Source organism: Argiope bruennichi, chromosome 3 (assembly GCF_947563725.1).
Source record: "Argiope bruennichi chromosome 3, qqArgBrue1.1, whole genome shotgun sequence".
NCBI lineage: Eukaryota > Metazoa > Arthropoda > Arachnida > Araneae > Araneidae > Argiope > Argiope bruennichi.
Window position 1 is genome coordinate 50,319,535 of NC_079153.1, and position 19,881 is coordinate 50,339,415.

Genomic DNA, 19,881 nt, shown 5'->3' on the forward strand with positions numbered 1-19,881 from the left:
TTACTCCCCCTAATTACACAATGTGCTTATATTGACAGATTTCTTCACCCAGTGCTAGTTAGTATGCTGAAATAAAGATATTATTTTTATCATTTTACTGTTTTTCTTAAAATTTGATCTGCTAGATATTTGTGAAATGATTTGATTATTAAAGAAGAGAAACGATATCATCTTTCTATGTAATATGCTTTGTGGTATGCTGGGATGCAAATAAGAAAGAAAACAATGTAATATTTTAATGTAAATTGAATTACGGAAATAAGCACATTTATTGATGTAAGAAAAACATTGAATATCAAATTTATTGCATTTTCTTGGACGGTTAAGAGTTTTCGGTACAGTTAATTTATAGGGGAGAGGAAAAAAAAAAAAAACGATTTTTGTTGGAGGAACATTGCTCTTGATGCAGTTTTTTCCCATAATTTTGGCAACTGGATTTGTTGAACTATTGATTGCTTTTCCATATATTTATAATTTGAAAGTGCTACCTAAATTTGAAACACCGGGTATGTCATACTGTAAATTTTTCGCGATGACGGATTGCCTTAGGCTACAGGGGTGAGAAAGACTGTAGGCTGTCCGATTAAAAATGTCTTATTAGACTAATTGCCAGATTAATAAACTCGTGAAAAATACAAATTTTGCTAATTATAAAGTATTCAGATAACATGCCATGTATTATTGACGAAGTTGGTTCTTAATCCGTTTCATTACGTTCTTTGGTTCTACAGTATTTATAATTAAAAAGCATTTGTATAAATTGTATATCTTTTCACGGTTTATATTTAATGACTTATTTATTTTGTGCAACATGCTGTGCTGTGAAATGAGCTGTTATAAAAGTTTTAAGAGGTACTGTTCGTTTTCAGTATCCCGGGACTCCCTGTTTTGACGATTCTTCTTAGCTAAAGGATGAGGTACGGAAGAAAGAGCGCATTTCCGGAAATTCTTTTACCTTGATTTCTGCCCAGTTAGATATTTTTTTGTTCATTTTTTTTCCCCATCGCGTGCATGTGAATGTTGTGCCGTTTTTGATCACACTATTTTAACTGAAAATTGCGTATTGATTTCTATTGCGGTCTCAAAAATGCATCCAGGAGTGGCAGAAAGATTGTCTATGTAATATCATTAAATCTGATGGAGATTATTTACTTATGTTAATCTCAAAATATTATCGAAAACTTCAATAACAAATAAAAAAATGGTTGAATAAATTTGTTTGTTAATGTTTAAAAATGTTTGTAAAAAATAATATTAAGAATTATTATTATTTTGTAAAAGTGATTTACCTAATTTTAAGAACAGAAAACTTTTATACATTTATCATAGTTTAATGTTTAGGCCCCTTGTAGTCAATAAAAATTGCTTTAAAATATTTTATTATGAATTAATATCTTTTTTTCAACTATACTACGAGCTATCCGCAGATTTCACGACTCCAAAGTCCGCGTGTAATTCGAACTCGCCTTATTATTAAATGTGAACATCTTCTCTTATATTTCCTTCCACCCCTATTTTGACTATATAAACACACCCAGACGCTTGCGCAAAAGCGCGGAGATTTTGGAATCTGAATATGTCTAATTCAAGAAAGGAATAATCTTTTTCATTAATATATATATATATATGTATTTTATACTTTCGTGTTACGAACGATATTAAGCAAGAATTCAAGTCTTGAGCAGAGGTTTTGACTGCCAATCAATTTTATCATTTTCGATGAGTTGGATTTATTTAGTAGTCCATGGGCACATCAAATTCGCTGTGGATCAAAGAACCACTTAAACTCAGATACCGACAATTCAGCAGCCCATTCTCCATAAGAATGGGTTGACATTTGAAACATGTAATCGCATTAACTCCTACCTCTTCTCAGTGACAGAGCCTCCCAAAAGACAAATCTTTTCACAAATATCCCACTCAGTCTTATATTCCCCGAAGACCTTATATCATCCGAGCTCGTACTTGTCGACGTTTGAAGTTTGACAACACTGCTCTTGCCACTGGGGCTACAGATGATGCTCTCTCCAAGCTGATTATCTGAAATGCTTACGTTTCGCCATCTATTAATAGGCACTTCTGAGTACGACATTGGGAAGGGGGGATGTCGATCTCGTGCTTCGACCCTTGGGACCTGGATGTGACGTCAACCGCTTGATGGACGATCGTCGCAGCGCTACTGTGGTGTTGGATTCTCGTAAATAAAAACACTTCTCCGCTCCATTTCTCAGATTGTGCAGTCAAAGGGTTGTGGTCTTCGTCAGATCTCTTCATTCCGTTGACTGTTATTCTTAGTTTTTCAAGGTTGGTGTTTTAGTGTTTCTCGAAAATCTGATTGGTATTCGCCTACTTGTGGATTTTATTTATTATTAGAGACCGATTTAGTTTCGTGGTAAAAGTGAGTTATTGCTGTATTTTGAAATTCTCATTTCTTTTTTTTTTCCCTTGCGACTTCATTTATCTTTTGTGAGGATATTGGTTGCAAAAAGAAATCGCTGTTTAAAGAATTTATTGTTCTTTTTACTTCCCTTCATCTTTCTTCTATGTCCCTTTTAATTCATTTTTTTACCTTTCTATTCCCTTTTCTTTCCCTTTATGAAACAGTTTCAAAAATGAATTTAACAGTTAATTCAAAAATATCCTAATGGAAATTTTTGAGAAAATAAATAAATAAAGGTGATTGATTGTAAAAATATGCAATTTGGAATAATTTGAATTTACAGCAAATATTTAGTTTCTTCTTCTCAATAATTCAAATAATAAATCTTCTAATAAAGTGCATTTTATGTAATATTTGAGATTTGTCATTATTTTGCTATCTAATATTTGGTACTACAGTTAGATCTTATGGTCTGTCGTTTTCTTTGATACCGTCTTACCGAATGTCATTTCCTTTGATACTATTTTTCTATACTGTCTTAACTACGGCTCCCCGCCACATCCATTTGGCTCCAGTTTGAATATAGTTTGGGTCTTATAATACAAGAAAGACATTTTTGTATTATAACAAGAATTGAGCCGTTTTGCTCACATTACCTGCATAGTCTTTTCATTTCACTAAATGATTCGAACTGGTACCTTCGGGTAAATTATTCAAAAAGTATTCTATTCAAACTTATTGGCACACTTCAAATATTCTGCACTAGTTTAATTTTACATTTGGAAAGAGGATGCTATATTAAGGCGTTTGGCAATATGTGGTTGTTCATTATTTGATGAGTATAACGAGCACGCCATCTAACTGTGCTATTATCAAGTAATTCAATCCATATCCATTCAATTATCAACCTTTTTTAGTTGTAAAACAATGCATGTTGAAAAGTTCGTGACCCATTGTCTTATTTTGACGATATAACCATCGCTTTGTTATGTAATCTATCTGAACCATTTCGAAATGTATGAATAAAAAAAAAAACCGTATTCCTTTTGTCGTTTTTCTTAGAGCAATCATTCTAAAAATCAAAGAAAGTGTTTTTGTTCTCGATTATTTTCTCAATCTGGCGCGATTTCTGTTTTAACTTCGTCATGCAAAGAAAGGAATGAAAATATTCCTAATTTGGGACAGCATTTATTTTCGTTGACATATTAAGATGTACAATATTTATGGAAAAACCGCACTCATTTAATTTGTTTTCTAAATAATTTATTTGCATGCGCACCAATGAATAAACGGACAGGCCGGAGTTGGGATTTGGCTGAAAATTTGATACCCTTAATTATTATTCTATGATTTCATTATTAATCTGGCTAAGAATAACATTACCACCATCCTTATTTAGATTTCCTCACTTTCCCTTTAGATTTTTTTTCTCTTTGTTACCTAATTGTTTCTATGTTCACTTATCTATAAATACGGCATTTTATCAAAGGAATTAATATGATCTGAAATACTATTCAACAACAGTTTTGCTGTTGAATTTTACATGCTTCGTATATTGTAAAAGCAATCGGAAAGCAAAATTTATTTCGAATAATTTTAAATATTCTTGTTCTTATTCATTGCTAAAAAATATTCAAACTTCTCCAATTTTGACAACATCCATTCTAAATTGATCAGGAAAAGTTTGTTTTACGATCTTGAGTGTGACGTGGCGTTGTGATTGTAAAAAAGATGCTAAATGCGTTTTGGAGTGGATTCAGAAATTTGATGCTAATAGAATCATCCAATTATCAACAACTAAAAGCATGAAATGAATCGCTAGCCAGTCACCCTTTTGACGGATACAATCCACAAAAGGATGGGATATTCAATTCCAGTGATGAAACGATAAATCATTGTTTTTCCGACTTTTTGCGCTTTTGAGCTAATCGTGTTCACGTAGATTAGGACAGCCAAGCATATATTAGCAAGAGCTTTATTAGATTCAAGTACATTGACATACCCTTCTACAGCTACGGAAAGTAGGTGAAAATTACTGAATTATGGATATTCAGTGAAAAACTAGGGGAAAAAAATGCTGATTTATATACTTGAAATTACAAGAAAAATTATCTACTTGTAGAATGACTGTTTAAAGCAATGCTGGTTGTGAAATAATTTTTAGCGTAATTATATATAAAAATATGTAATCTTGATCCAGCATGAATACAAAAACATTGGAGTTGCTCCTCATAACAAAAATGTACTGTTTGTTTCAGTATCATCATGAGACTACCACTTTTCGACGATTCTATCTCACTGAGGGATGAAGCGCAGAAGGCTGTGCGCATTTCTGGACTTTACTTTATTGTTAAATGTAAATATCTCCTCCTTTCGTCTTTCCTCTCACCCTTGTTATATCGAATTAAACCCATCCTAGCGCATGCGAAAAAGAACAGAGGGTTTTGCAAACAATATATGGGAGTTTCTAATGATGCTAAACTGAGCAATGATACTTAAAAAAAGCAAAAGCGATTGCTATTTAATGCAAATTAATTGTAAATGTCTAGCAAATAAATTGTTTGATCAAGAAAATGGTGCTGTGTGATTTTTTTAAAAGAATATTTCACATATGTATTCAATCGATAATAATGTCTGTTAATTAATTTTGAATAAGATTTGAAAATATTTGTTGTAAAATTCTTTTGGAAATATCTTATTTTCATTAATTTGTTGATACTACGTTAAATGTAATATATCTTCAAAAAGTGCTGCTGAAGATTTTTATAACCATTGCTGGAAGGTATTCATTGGCTATTTTGAGGAATCCCTATGCCAACATTTTTAACGATTATAATATTTTTTTCTTTGCATCTTCGTGTACGAGAAAGTTGAGTATCAGTTGCATGGTAACGGGTGTTTGAAAATCGTATGTTTCGCCGAAAATTTTGCAATAGGGAAATGTTATTGAGTTCCATTAAAATTGCGAAAGCCAAACTTACGTACTGACATGTATTTCGCCAAAATGTTTCCTTCTCAAGAAACATCTACTAACGCAAATGAGAAAACTTCGCAACCATAGCATTATCCTTCCCTCAAATCAGTTTACTGACCTTTCCTGGGAACGTTAATAATAGTTTCTCATTTTATGAAGAGGCGGCTGCCAGAGTTGGAAAACGGAAAAGTTTTGGGTAAAGGGAAAAGTTTTACCTCTCTAAAATTTGAAAATCTTTAGAGAATTCGCGATGAATAGCTTGCGGGATCTATTCCGACTTCATTTGCGATTCTGCGGCTGTCTCCTTCTGTAAAGTGTGCAAGTCGCCTGACACTGGTGTGTTATGTCTCCACGGAATATATTTCCCCATTCTATAAATATGGAAGTTGCAGAAATTAGTTCCCGAAATTCGTCGAAAATAGTTCTGGAATGAGTTCGTCTAAATGCTAAGACGCCGTTTCTGTCAAAACATTGTTCAGATGAAAGAGCTAACGTCACGACACGGGACGATTAGATTAGTTTGAGAAAGATGCTGGGCGTATTTTACTGTGGAAATACGACAGATGTAATTATTTAACATATGTTGGTAATTTTAATATTTATATCGAATATTCATATTCGATATAAATATTACATGCTAGTATATATATATATATATCAGCGTTCTCTACGGACATTATTATTGTTAAAAAGGAAGTAAATGGCAGATTTCAACACTTAAATATTTGAATATTGTCTCGTAAGCTGGTGTCATACTTTTCAAATTTAAATAATTTAATATATTTGAAACCAACGAATATGGTTTCCCCAAGACTCTTTCGCATACATTGTAACACATATGTCATGCTAGAGAATGCCTTGCATGGGAGTGGCGTGCAATAGTAACGAAATATTAACTTTTGACGTGAATTTAGCCTTTTTACTGAAACTATTTTGTGATCCTTGGCGAGAGTTTATATATGCGGTCAAAAATATACTAAAATCGAATTTGTGCTTTAGACGCGTTTTTACTAATTGATTGATACAATAATTTGGTACAAAACTGCACTTATTGTCACAAAATCTTGCAACAAATTTCATTTATTCAAGTTTTCGAGTTTTCGCGTTTACATGTTTCTGAAAGTACAGAATGTGTGACAGTCAATGTCGCATCCTTTATTGAATTTGCCTCAAAATTTGACTGCTGTTTGTACTATATCTGTCTACCAAATCTGATCTATCTAGCACTCTTCGTTTTGTAGTTATCATTTTAAATTTATACTCGAATAGACGATTCGAAATTTGATAGAAATCTGAAAATTTGGTATAAAGACCGTATACCAAATTTCAACCATCTAGCTCAAAGCGGTTTTGTGTTAGTTTTATCCATAGATACAGACAGGCGGACATTTTTCAAAAATGTGTTTTTCGACCTCGGAGTGGTCTAAAAAGTAGGGATTCGTCAAAATCTCGAGTTCGAATATTTGACGATTTCTATATTTTCTCTATACTACGTATACGTCTAAATAGATTTTGCATGAAAATAAGGCTGAGATAAATTTATATCTAGAAAAGGATTACCAATCGAGAAAAACCTTAAAAAATCCTAATTTATGCTGAGATCTCCTACGCCTCTTAAACGTTAGAATAGCAGGGAAAAAAAAAAAAAAATATTTCGCTTTGTATTTATGTATCTTGCGCCGCAATTTTTCCATATGTGAAAGCTGTTTCATAATATTAATGATGCATCGCGCAATACTTTAATGAGACTCCACAACAACTCGAACTGTCAGAGAAACTTAACCATTATTAATTCGAAAATGTCCTCCGAAATATTGCTTTTATTACTTCCAATTAGTGTCAAAAAGCTAATCCTCCCAGAGGGCTGGCTGGCAGGAAGGGGGAAAAAAAGCATTAAAAAAAGCAACGCTATAGACAGAGATGCTGACCATAAATTTCCCTGCTACTTACGCTGCGTCATCGATCTTGGCGAAAAGGCGTCCCTTCGATTTAAGCCAAAAAGACTTAGAATTATGGATGGAACAGGAAACTTAGCTTTTCAAGAATATTCAGCACGTTATTGATGGTGAAATTTAATTGAGTTGATTTACTCCCTTCTCATCTATCATCGAGTTGTGTAGCGAGAAGGAATCTTTAATAAATACGCTTCTATGAGTGTGTTTTTTTTCGTCCTCCTCCACCCCATCTGTTAAGATTTCTTGATTTTTTTTTTTCTTTCCTTTCTTTCTGCTTTTTGTTACATGCTTCTTGCACACCCCCATCCTTCTTAGGTCAACAGTGGAGGGTGGATATGAAAATTATTTGGAGGGAAATTCCGATCCATAAATTCAACTGACTTGACTAGCGTAGCATCTTAATTAGGGGTGGGAGAACGAGATTTTTTTAAAAATCTTTTTTGAAGAAAATATGTTTGATTTCTTATTTTTTTCGCTCTCTGTAGGATTGGAGTTTTATGAAATTGGATTGTATTGGAATATTATGCTGCAGTTAAGCATATATTTTCAGTTTGGTTCTGGTGGCGTGCCAGATTCTACTCTCGACTACACATCGTTACTTATTTGAGATGGGCGCATTATTTCGACCATTTCTCTGCTGTCCTTTTTAGGAGAGGAATGATTTCAAATTCTCCTTTAATTTCCTTTTCAGTGCTTTCAAACTTTTCTTATAGCCATTATTTTATAAAATAACTTCTTGAATCTTTTTGTGCTCTGATGAATTGCTCCAACGGGATAGGAATTTGCTCCATCAAATCATAATTTAAAAATAAATCAAAAGAAAATGAATAGAAATTATTATTTGATTTGGATTAAATTGTCCGTATAATTAAGGTTGGTTGAATCAATTCATGCTGAAACAGGCCATGTAAGTTTAATTTTGTATTATATTTAGCTTTTGCTGGAAGAACTTGGATATTATATTACTTGACAGAGAAAACTCGTGCTTTTATTTGTCATGGCGCTAATACATTTACTATATTCTGAACAACCATGCCAAGGTATTACATGAAACGGATTGTATTGTTTTCATTTAACAACAAAGACAATCATTGGGTGTGGTTCCCTCAAAACTTTCTCGTATAGATTCTAATAAACTTGGTATGCCAGAGAACGTCTTACATGACATTGGCGTACTATAGTTACGAAATACTTATTTTTAACATGAATTTAGCATTTTTACTGAATCTATCACGTTTATTTCTGAAAATACAGACCGACAGACAGTCAACCAGTTGTTAGATTTGATTCAAATTTTGACAGGTGTCTACACCATAGATGTTAAATCTTTGTACCAAATTTTACCTATTTAGCTCGTTTCGTTTTCTTATTATTGTGTTAATTTATATTCGAACAGCCAGACAGATGGACTTCCCCTGAACAAATTTTATCCAAAATTTGGTAGAAATCTGCAGTTTTGGTCTAACGACTGAATACCAAATTTTTTTTTCATCTAGCTCCAAGTGGTTTTGAGTTATCTTTATCACAGACAGACAGACGAACATTTCCCAAAGAAAGTATTTCTTGAACTCAGGAAAGTCTAAAACGTGGCGATTCGTCAGAATTTCGAATTCGAATTTTATGACGATTACTGTACTTTTTGTGTACTTTCGTACACAAAACAGCATTTGCAATAAACAACAGCCCACAAGCACCAAATCGCTAATAAACAATCCTGGCAGCACTTAGAGAGAACTTAAAGGAATTAGCAAGCCAAAGAGAGTGACTTCGCTTAACTACTTTTTTGAGTTCAAAGCTGACTCAAGTTTTGACTCGTTTACTAACAACTACTGATTGCCTCTCGTCTGTGTGCTTGGCCTTTTATAGCTCCTATGACAGAACGTCGAATATTTTAGAAGGATACCGTATCTTGTCTCTTAATCCACACATCGCCAATATTCTTATAGCTTTACGAATTTCCGTTTTACCACCATATGATCCCGAGTTTGCCGCCAAGGTCAACATCGGCTCGATTCTTCAGCATCTGTTATGTAATATTTTAAATTAGAAAACTGACGGCGCAAGGAAGCAATATTACGAATTCGAAGAGTATTATTGCAATGATTACTAATGACTTATTTGATCAAACTGTGATTGAAACGACGTATAAGTGCGATACTTACAGTGATGATTTACTATATTTGAATCATTTTCTCCTTTCTCTTTAAATTGTTTCTTTTCAAACGATAGATGAACACCGTAAGAATCAAAATTCAAAGAACATTAATAGGCCTTCGAACGAACAGCTTTTCTTAATTGCTCTCTCGATACATTTTGTAAATGCATTTCCTAATAACTTTTAAAATGTCATCTAATGGTGCTATTAGCGTGGGTGACTTTTTTTTAAAAAATCTACATATTTACCTTTAATGAAAGAAGTATTTGTTGATTTTTTTTTAAAAATGAAAGCTTTAACTAATTTATTAAATAGAAAATAAAATTCTACTTAATTCGGACCGAATGCACGAGAATAAATTTTAAAATTTTGTCTAATATTTTAATTTTTTTAGTATGTTTTATTTATTGCAAATAGAATGAAAATGTCCAACCTTAGAATAATATGCTTTTATCTCCCTCCATGCATTTTGTATGCATTAAATGTATTTTATTACTTGTATTTTCATGATTGTAAGAAAGAATCATTTTTATATGTTAAATTGCTGGTTATTAAATCTGTTTATTCTATATATTTAAAATAATAAAGAAAGCCGAAGAAACATTTTGGTTAATCTAATGCATCAATGCGATTTAATGGTCTGATAGTCATATTAAAACTCATGACGTCTAAATATGTCATAAATGGTAGTTTGTCCTCCTTTTCACTTTGATAACCTACTTCATGGTATATTCTTTTTGAGGAAAACCGTGATATCCGCAATCATAAACACTAGACCGATTTCCGAAGATTTTTATTTCACAAGGAAGATCATGATTCTTAAATACATCTTATGCCGTCTTACGACGGCCCGTTCGCGCCTAGAGACAGGCGTATTTTGCCCCTTTTCACCTCTTTTGTGATTTTCCTTGGTTCTTTGATGTCTGTTCATTTTACCGACAATTTGCCGGAAGCTCCCGATCAACGTTCACAGACAAGGGTGGTCCTACAATGGATTAGTTGGCAGATTTACGACCTTCCAAAGGGCGTTTAAAATAGACGTTTAAAAAAGATGGTCGTCCTCCATCACTTCTCATTTTCAAGAAAAATTAAGAAAAACACTATTTCACTCTGCATTCTTTATAGAGGAAAATCTCATTATAATAAAAACATCAGACTCGCATGTTATTATAATTATAAAATAATATATTCTCTAATTTATTTGATGAACTGGAATTAAAATATACTTTTTCTATGCATTTTTTTTTTTTCTGAATTACATTTTTGAATTTGGATTCTACATTTTAAATCACCCAAGTCAGGCCTTTTCGAATGCTATTTCTATTTTCGCATCACTAAAGAAACGATAATATATAAACGATCGATTTATCTTAACACATTTTTAACGACATTCATGCGAAACACTTACATCCATCGATCAGCGGTTTCCCGGAATGTATACTTATAAAAAATGTTTTCCCCCTCATTTTTCTTTCAGAAATCTTTTAATATAATACGCCAAATGCATCGAAAGCGGCAACTGCCATACCGTATTCTCATAAATATCGATAACAAATGCGGCGAAAAGTATCATTAGCATATCGCGTTGGCGATGAAAACATGGATTAATCACTTTTTCATATTTTTTATTTCCAACTTTTCGCCAAGAAAATGGATTCAGCACTTAACTCACCCCCATGAAATCTTAAACTACGATCACCATACATTTAGTTTTCTGTTTTTGTAACTTTATGTTTGGTAGTCGTGTCACTGGTTATTAATTTTGTCTTTTGTAACACAATATTTTGTAGTTAATGGCGGTGTGTTGTTTGTGGATACTGATAAAGAACTATTCTTTGAAAATAAATAATAGTTATGTTACGAATTGGGTAACTCCAAACTTAAGAACTAGCGCTTGCGGAAGAAAACACAAGCTCTTTGTGTGAACCAGATTGTCTTAAGCGAAACTTTAATTGATGCACCATTGTTTCCAGTAGCTTATTTAGGGAATTTGCGTCCCTATGTAAAGTGCATTTAGAGGCTTCCAATTTTATAAACAATGTCAGTTTATTTTTATATTTTAACATATTTAACTTATCAATATGCTAATGATTTATTTTAGAATAATTTTTACTTTCTCGTATATGTAGTATAGAAGACCTTCCTGAATTCGAGAAACACATTTTTAGAAAATGTCCATCTGTCTATTTGTCTTTCACAAATATATCTCAAAAGCGCTTTGAGCTGGATAGATGAAATTTGGCATACGATCTTTATATCGAATTTTTAGATTTCTATCAAATTGTATGCAAAATCCTTTCGAGAAAGTCTGTCCTTCTGTTCAAATATAAATTAACATAACTACAAAACGAAGTGATATAGATAGATAAAATTCGGTACGCAAAATAAACATCTATATTCTGGACATTTTCCGAATTTTGAGCCATATATAGCGAAGGGTTGATTGTCTGTCGATCTGTAACTTTAGAAACACGTAAACGAGATAATTTAAAATTGAATTATTTAAATACATCAAATTTGGTATGGGATTTTTGCAACTGCAAGTACAATTTTGTACCAAATTTTTGTTTCAATTGGATGGAGAAAAGCGCATCTGAAACACAAATTAGATTTTCGGGTACTATTAACCGCGCCAGGGATTATCACCAAGTAACTTGCCAAGCACATCACAATAGATTCATTAAAAATGCTAAATTCTCGTTAAAGGGTAATATTTCGTAATTATTATACGCCAATCTATGTATGGCGTTCTCGGGATAATATCCTTATTAGAGACTTTTGGATAGACTCGCTTGTTTATATTAGTAGTTTTCTGATTATGAATCTTTATTATAGCTGGGGATTGCTCAGCAACTACGTCTGCGCACATCATTCATGCAGATACTCGCAGTTTATAAATACTATAAAAGCAAAGTTTTTGAAATGGAATATGTAGAAGCCTTTATGTATTAAATTTAACTAATTTTTAATATTTTATGATTCGTAAAAATGACATTCTTAAAAATTTTTTGCAACTTTAACGGTGGATTCGTTGGCGAAAACAAATAAACAAGCAAACAGGATGTACAAAAAACAATGATGATTTTGGTGCTACATTTGGTGGAATTGATTCTTTCATAAGTGCCAATTAATTTAACCTAGAATAATACATAGGTTTATAACATTTCAAAACTCTATACCTGAGGCAGTGAATGAAAAATTGATTTCAAAATTCCATTTTTACGAATGTGAAACTGGAAAAAGGTTTTAATAATGTGGAAAGACTATTTAAAAACAAGTTAATTTGGGCATACTTGAAAACTGAAGATACAACTATGTTTGGATTTTACTTTTTGTTTTATTTATATCCTCGCATTGTCCCTTTTACTCACCAAAATATTGTTTGCATATTCTAGGGAAGCAATTTGGAATGGTTATATATACAGCACCATTCCGAATTGTGTTTGGGAAATAGCTCCTGTGTGCTCGTGCTGTGGCATAAACACTCGCTTTTCGGCAGTGGTAATTGAAGTACTTTAGATTGGGATGGAGAGGCATAGGATGAATTTTCCACCAAAATGAATAATTTTCCCGTTTCGAGGCGTCTCACGTTTGCTCATTGTTCCAGATTTCGGCTGACCAACCCCCCAGAGGATAGGTGCATCAGAAGGAGGGATTTCGTTCGGAGTCGGCCTGCATTGAATCATAATAGGCTCTACTGTTTGATAAACACAATGCCATATTTGTTTATTCAATAAACGTTAGTATGATGAAACGGATTTCATAAAAGCATCTTGAGATTTATCTCGGCAGAAATTACCGAGAGAAGATATTCCAGATTACCCTGATTCGATCACGTGGTTTTATTCACTTTTATTCACCTCGACTTTCTTCTGTGTTGCATAATGAAATGTTGGTATCGATTCTTTTCTTGCGTTTTAATATGCCACAGGTGAGATATTTTCGAACAATTATTTATTGACGATTTTGCAATATTTTTAATATTTTCAGAACTTAATTATCAGTTAATGTAATTAACCTTAAATTCCAAAAGAGGACCGACACTTTATAGTTAATTTGAAGGATATCAGTTATGGTAAATTTAGACAATTGAAAATTTATTTAAATAAAAACAAAAACAAAAAAGAAGTTTTGATTTTGTGTTTTTAAAGACAATTTTCTTACGAATCTGTAATGTTGCTTCCCAGCACAGTTAATTCCATCTTAGAGAAGACCGTTTTACGATTAACTCTATTGGTTGCTGTTCTATGCAGAATCAGTGACCCCCGAGGCTTGGCGACCATTTGATTATTTGGCAACGAATTTGGGACTTTGGCGACTAATTGGCGGCAATATTAGAATTTTCAAGAATTTTGATAATAGAGCCAATAGGAGCTGAGATATGCTTGATTGTTCAAGAACTTTATCTGCTCTGCTCCAGAAATTATAAAAGGTCTGCAATCCAAGCCGAAAACAGTCGAGAGGTTAAAAGTCGCATAGCGAGTTAACGGCGAAGTAGTTGGAACCCAACATAAATCGATGGCTCTATTTGTTCACTGCTGTTATGCTGCTTTGGATACACCAGTATTAACGATATGTTGTTTTGTTTTTAAGGATCGGGATAATGAGAAATTTTAATTACCAGAACTTGATGCTTTATTATTCGTTATAAGAAGGAGCTATTAAATGTTTAAAGCAGCTGAGGGCAATGTTTTTCTGTTATCAAAAATATAATAAGCTTAATAAATCCTATCGTAAATCCAATTTCAGTTATTGACTACTTATTTATGACAGAAGATAAAAGCTAAAAGACTTTTCTGAATATTTTGTTCTTAACTCGTTGCTTTCTTTCTTCTGCTAAATGAAACCTATCGCATCCCTAAACCTATATCGGATTTTGTTTAACTGACTTCTGTGTTTCATCGTGCTTTTATATCTCGAATTCTGAGACGTTTGACGGTCCATAAAACCCAAGTTATAATATCGAAGAAAATTTAGTATTCCGCATTTGCTTACGGAAAATTCTGTTGATGCCAAAATAAGTAATAAAATTCATTTTTACTGACTGAAATTTCTGCCTTTTTTCAAGAGGCACGTACCATTTTTAAGAGGCAAGTTTATGCTTGAGTTTTATGACGTATTAGGGGGGCGGGTTCTCGAAGGAGCGAGTATCATAGTTTACGTGAAGCATATTTGTGATCGCTTCATGATTTTTATACCTCGACAAAAAAATTATATTCCCTATTTTTTTTCTTTCTATTATTGAAGATTCTAAAAGAAGCTAAATCTTTATGGCCTTGGATATGGCAAAAGACAGTAGCTGTTTATGTTCATCCTTTAGCCAGAACTATCCTTTTGCAGCTGATATATTCTATTCTTTAGTGCCATAAAAATCGGAGATAGCTATAAAAAGTACCGAGGTATGAAATAGTAACCCTTTCAGTTTTCTGTGTGCCTTTAGGGACTGTTTCTTTTTGGAGTATTTTTAACAATTTTGCGTTACCACGTATACGATTTGTGGTTTAAAGGCAAATCAATATTTGTTTAAACTCCATCAAAGCCAATTCCTGATGTGTTTTTCGCACTTAAATCACATAGATGTATAGCCAGTCGGATGTTTTAGTTAAAATTGTAAATGTCAGTTGCTTGAGCTAAATTTAGAATCCATTAAGTGATTTATTAATTTTTTTATTCATTCATTTCCCCTTTTTAAATTTAGACTCGCTAAGAAAAATCCATTTTGTTTCTGCGTCTTCATTATTGTTTCAACACGTCACGAAACGCATTTCAAAATTAAAGTGAATGATGATTATTTTGATGTATGATATTTTCGCAAAATAAATTAATTCTGAGTGCTGGGTTTAAATGGTGCTGCGGCTGTGGTGGGAAAAAACAATAAAAAAAATAAAAGAATTTAGGTAATAATTTTAGAAAGAAGGCCCTTTTATTCGGAAAGCTGATCATTTTTTCTTTCTCTTTTTTTCCTTTTTATTTTAGTTTTCTTTTCACGTTTTTTCTGGAGGAGGGGGGGGGAGGGTATGTCAGCTAAACTGCCAAACGGTCGTCGGTTTCAGTGAATGCATTCTACCTGTTTTTATAAATACCGTAATAATATCAATATGAGAAATTTTTAAAAAGCAGTATAATGGTTCAATGAAAAATCATAATGTTAAATTGCTTTCTGTTTCCTTTTTTTAAAATTATTTTTTTTTATTCAGTACATACAATAATGGCTCATTTTTAAATAGATGTTTTCAGATGATTATTAATTGAAGTAGTCTAATATTTTGAATTTTCTTCTGATCGATAAATATTTAAATTCCCCATAAAAGAATAATAAAGATGCAGAATCCTTTTTCCTTGACTCTTTTGGTATACTTCCATATACAGATGTTGAATTTAATATGCGATCAAACATTGTTCTCCCTAAGGAGAACAGGGAGAGGCAACCAAATATGCATCTCCCTTATTCTGGAAATTTTTGGAAAAGAAATATCCCATTTATGGAGTTATATAATCGTTTCGAATGATGAATGAACATTTTCAAGGACAGATTAGAATATCCAAATCGTTGCAACTGTGCAATATTAAATTATTGCTAAAAATGATCGGATAAGATTTCTACACAAGACCACAAAATTTACTATTGGTTTTTAAATTCTCGTATACGCAATATAAAAAGCGAAATTATTATATTCACTGAAAAATTCGCATGTGTGTTTGACGTATCTTCATGTTTCAGATCTCCTCAAGTCCGAAAAACATACTTCAGGATTATGTCCATCTGTCTGGGAACACAACTCAAATATGCTTTGAGCTAGACAGATGAAATTTGCTCTATGTTCTAAACAAATTTGTAGATTTTTATCAAATATTGAACGAAATCCACTTACAGGAAATCTACTTTACTGTCCAAATATAAATGAGCTCGACGACTTCAAAACATAAAGAGCTAGATGGATAGAATTGAATATAAATATATAAAAGTATAAATATTTACCACATTTTAAAATAAATCCAACAAGGTTTGACGCAATAAAAGAAGCTTGTAATGATTTAGATAAATTTGGTATTGATTTTGTGGCTACTGTTGTAGTTTTCTGTCAAATTTTGGTTTAGTCATTCTGAGTAAAAGTGACAAAAATACAAAATCGGTTTTCTGCTATTTGAGTACAAACCTCATTCCATTCGTGATTAAAAAAAAAAAAAAAAAAAAAAAAATCGATGTCTATGATGGTATTTGTTCGTTAACACTTAGTGGAATGTTAATAGAGAAAAATATATGTTTCAAGGTAATTATTCCATTTGAGCTGATAAATGACCATTAAAAGTGGAAAAGATTAATTCTAGATTCTAATCTATAATTTCCAGGAATGTCACTTCATAGACCTCATTTTGTTCTAAAATGTACACTTTTTTTTTTCTATTATTGATCGTTTTGTTTAGTGATTAGAATCGAATATGCGTTTTGTATCACCACTCATTAATTGATGGATTAGATTTATAAATTAATATAGAATTATCATTTTGCTGTACCGAAGCGTATACTGAATTTTTTTGACTAGTTTATCATGTTCACATACACATCGATCGGCATATGCACGTATACATATATCGGCATATGCATACATCTGTCTATGTATACACGTATATATGTATCGGCATGTGTATACACGTATATATGTATCGGCATACGTATCCATCTGTCTATGTATACACGTATGCATATATCGGCATACGTATACATCTGTATGTATTCACGTATGCATATATCGGCATACGTATACATCTGTATGTATTCACGTATGCATATATCGGCATACGCATACATCTGTCTATGTATACACGTATATATGTATCGGCATACGTATACATCTGTCTATGTATACACGTATGCATATATCGGCATACGTATACATCTGTATGTATTCACGTATGCATATATCGGCATACGTATACATCTGTCTATGTATACACGTATGCATATATCGGCATACGTATACATCTGTATGTATTCACGTATGCATATATCGGCATACGTATACATCTGTCTATGTATACACGTATACATATATCGGCATATGTATAAATCTGTCTATGTATATACGTATACATATATCGGCCTATGTATACATGTTTACATATATCGGTCTATGTATATACATAGACCGATAGGCAGGTAATTGATGGATTTTCTGCAAAACTTATACAGATATTCACGTCCGACTATAAAACGTGAGTGCTCACCTTCAAGCCCATAAAAATGTTTAGTTGTCTTATTTACGCAAACAGACTGGCTGACTGCCATTTTGCACATTTTGTTCAAACTTTGGTAAAGACCAATAAGCTTTCTTGTAAAAAACTGCACACCAAATTTCATCCCTCAAGATCATTCCATTATTTAATTGTTTTCACTGACTGACATAATTCCATAGAATTTTTTCAGGCTTTTAGCCCAAAGTCATGGAGATTCACTATAATTTCATGACTGATTTTTTTTTTTTTTTTTTGAAGATTATAATACTTTTCTATATTTCGTACAAGAGAAAATAATGTCTAGCATTGCAGTTACACTTTTTTGTATTATTATTTTTTTGCAATTCAAAATTCGCTGGTACTGGATAAGGTATGTATAAAAATATGACGTTGTGAGATTTGAAGTTATTTATGAATCAGTCGACACTTTCACCCTAACTTTTCTGAAAATTCACGCTTTCTTTCATGCGCGCGCACACACACACAAAAGAATTCTCATTTCTGATACCAGTGAAGTGAATAAAATAAGCCGAGAGTGGGAACCTAGAACCAAAAACGTTATTGCTATTGACGAATCGATCGTCAGTTTGCCGAATTTCTGAACAGGAGGGGCATAGAAAAAAAAAAAAAATCCATCAGCGAAGAGCTCTGGCAGAAAAAAACTTGGGGAAGAAACCACTTCCTCAACACTCGCAGGTTCCCCACAACTGAATGAAACTTGGCATGAGAGAAGGTACTTTCCGTTTCTGTAATTTTTTCTCCCGGTTTTTTTTTTTCCTGCAGGAAACGAGAAATAATCATGTAGGAACTTCTTCGTGCTGCTGCCTTTCATCGTTTGTTTTGCGCTGTCGTTAGTCTACTTGAAGAATGGTTATGACATCTTCCATAATTCATGTGTGTGTACGCGATGCATAATGAATCCGACAGACGACGGAATGGATCTTTCAGCGGCTGCGATCATGAAAAGGATGCGATCTTGAGAATCTCTGTCCTTGAAAAGGAATGTTCAGCAACATTTTTCTCTCTCCCTTCCACTTATGGATCCGTTTTTGATTAAGGAACTAAAGTTGTTCAGGAAGTAAATTTTTAACTTGCATGCAGTTATTTATTCAGTTATATTAAAATGGAGGAGTTCTCTGATCGTAGATCATTGAATCATTCTAGAAATATATTTGGATCTTAAATGTTACTTTCTAGCAGAAAATTCAAATCCTCCCCCAGAAAAGTCTTAAAAAAAATAGTCACTGTTTTGCTTTAAGGTTTATCCCGCTTGGGGGAGGATATCAAAAATGAGGATCAAAAGCTTTCGGTATGGTGGTTGGTTCTTGCCACCCTGGTGGATACAAAAATGATGAGGATTGCCTACCTACTATCAATGACGGGGCATACTTCCCACGAAAAGTGTTGTACCGTGACCGATGATGGCCCTTAAGACTCAACCACAGTTCCCGCCAGTGTTAGAAAAACCAAAGAACCAACCCCGACAGCAGAAACGATTTCCTCAATTTTTATTTCATATGAAAGCTCAGGATCTCCTAGATAATCAAGAATTGTTTGATCCCCCCGCCCTTCACTTTCCATTTTCGAAAGGTATCGCGAGATAAAAACTGGCAGCCCACAGCTTCATCAACTGGACCTATTTCACCATTTCGCGTGCATAGCTAATTATTCTGAATCCGCTGTTAATATGTTAATTATAAATTACGTAAGTGTAGTTTATAATTCTACTGTATTACTATCTTAATATCTCAATAAATAATCAAGATATTGAAATTTATAATTAGTAATGATTATAAATTTCAATCACTAGTTATGTTATGCAGGATGTGATGAACTATGGATTTGATGTTGGATGTTCTGGAAGTGGTTTTCTGATTTTTGAATGTAAATATTGTTGAAAATAAATTCCAAAATTCCATAAATAATTTTATATATTATACACAATTTTTTTGAATATAATTTTTAGATAATAGTTAGTTGCACTCTAAAATATGTTGCACATGTATTGTTACAAAGAAAAATGAAAAACTGATACAATATTTTTCTCTAGAACAGTCCTAGTTTTTATAAAGAAAAGCTAAAATTCACCTTAAAATATGCTTTTTCTTCAAAAGCTACACATATATTTAAATAATTTCACTTTTATTCATTATTCATAAATTTATCCTTATTTCATAAAACA

The 19,881-nt window shown here is 32.7% G+C and overlaps 1 protein-coding gene across 2 annotated transcripts in view; it reads left to right on the forward strand.

Moving 5' to 3' along the window:
• LOC129963188 (tyrosine-protein kinase transmembrane receptor Ror2-like) overlaps window positions 1-19,881 on the forward strand; it is a 235,871-nt gene that overhangs the window by 48,830 nt on the left and 167,160 nt on the right. The window contains exon 1 of one of the 2 annotated variants that reach the window (XM_056077351.1): window positions 2,285-2,304. The exons of the other annotated variant lie outside the window; for it this stretch is intronic. The gene's annotated coding sequence lies outside the window, so the exon portion shown is untranslated. Of the gene's footprint in view, window positions 1-2,284; window positions 2,305-19,881 lie in introns of those variants that run through there. 2 annotated transcript variants of the gene reach the window in all.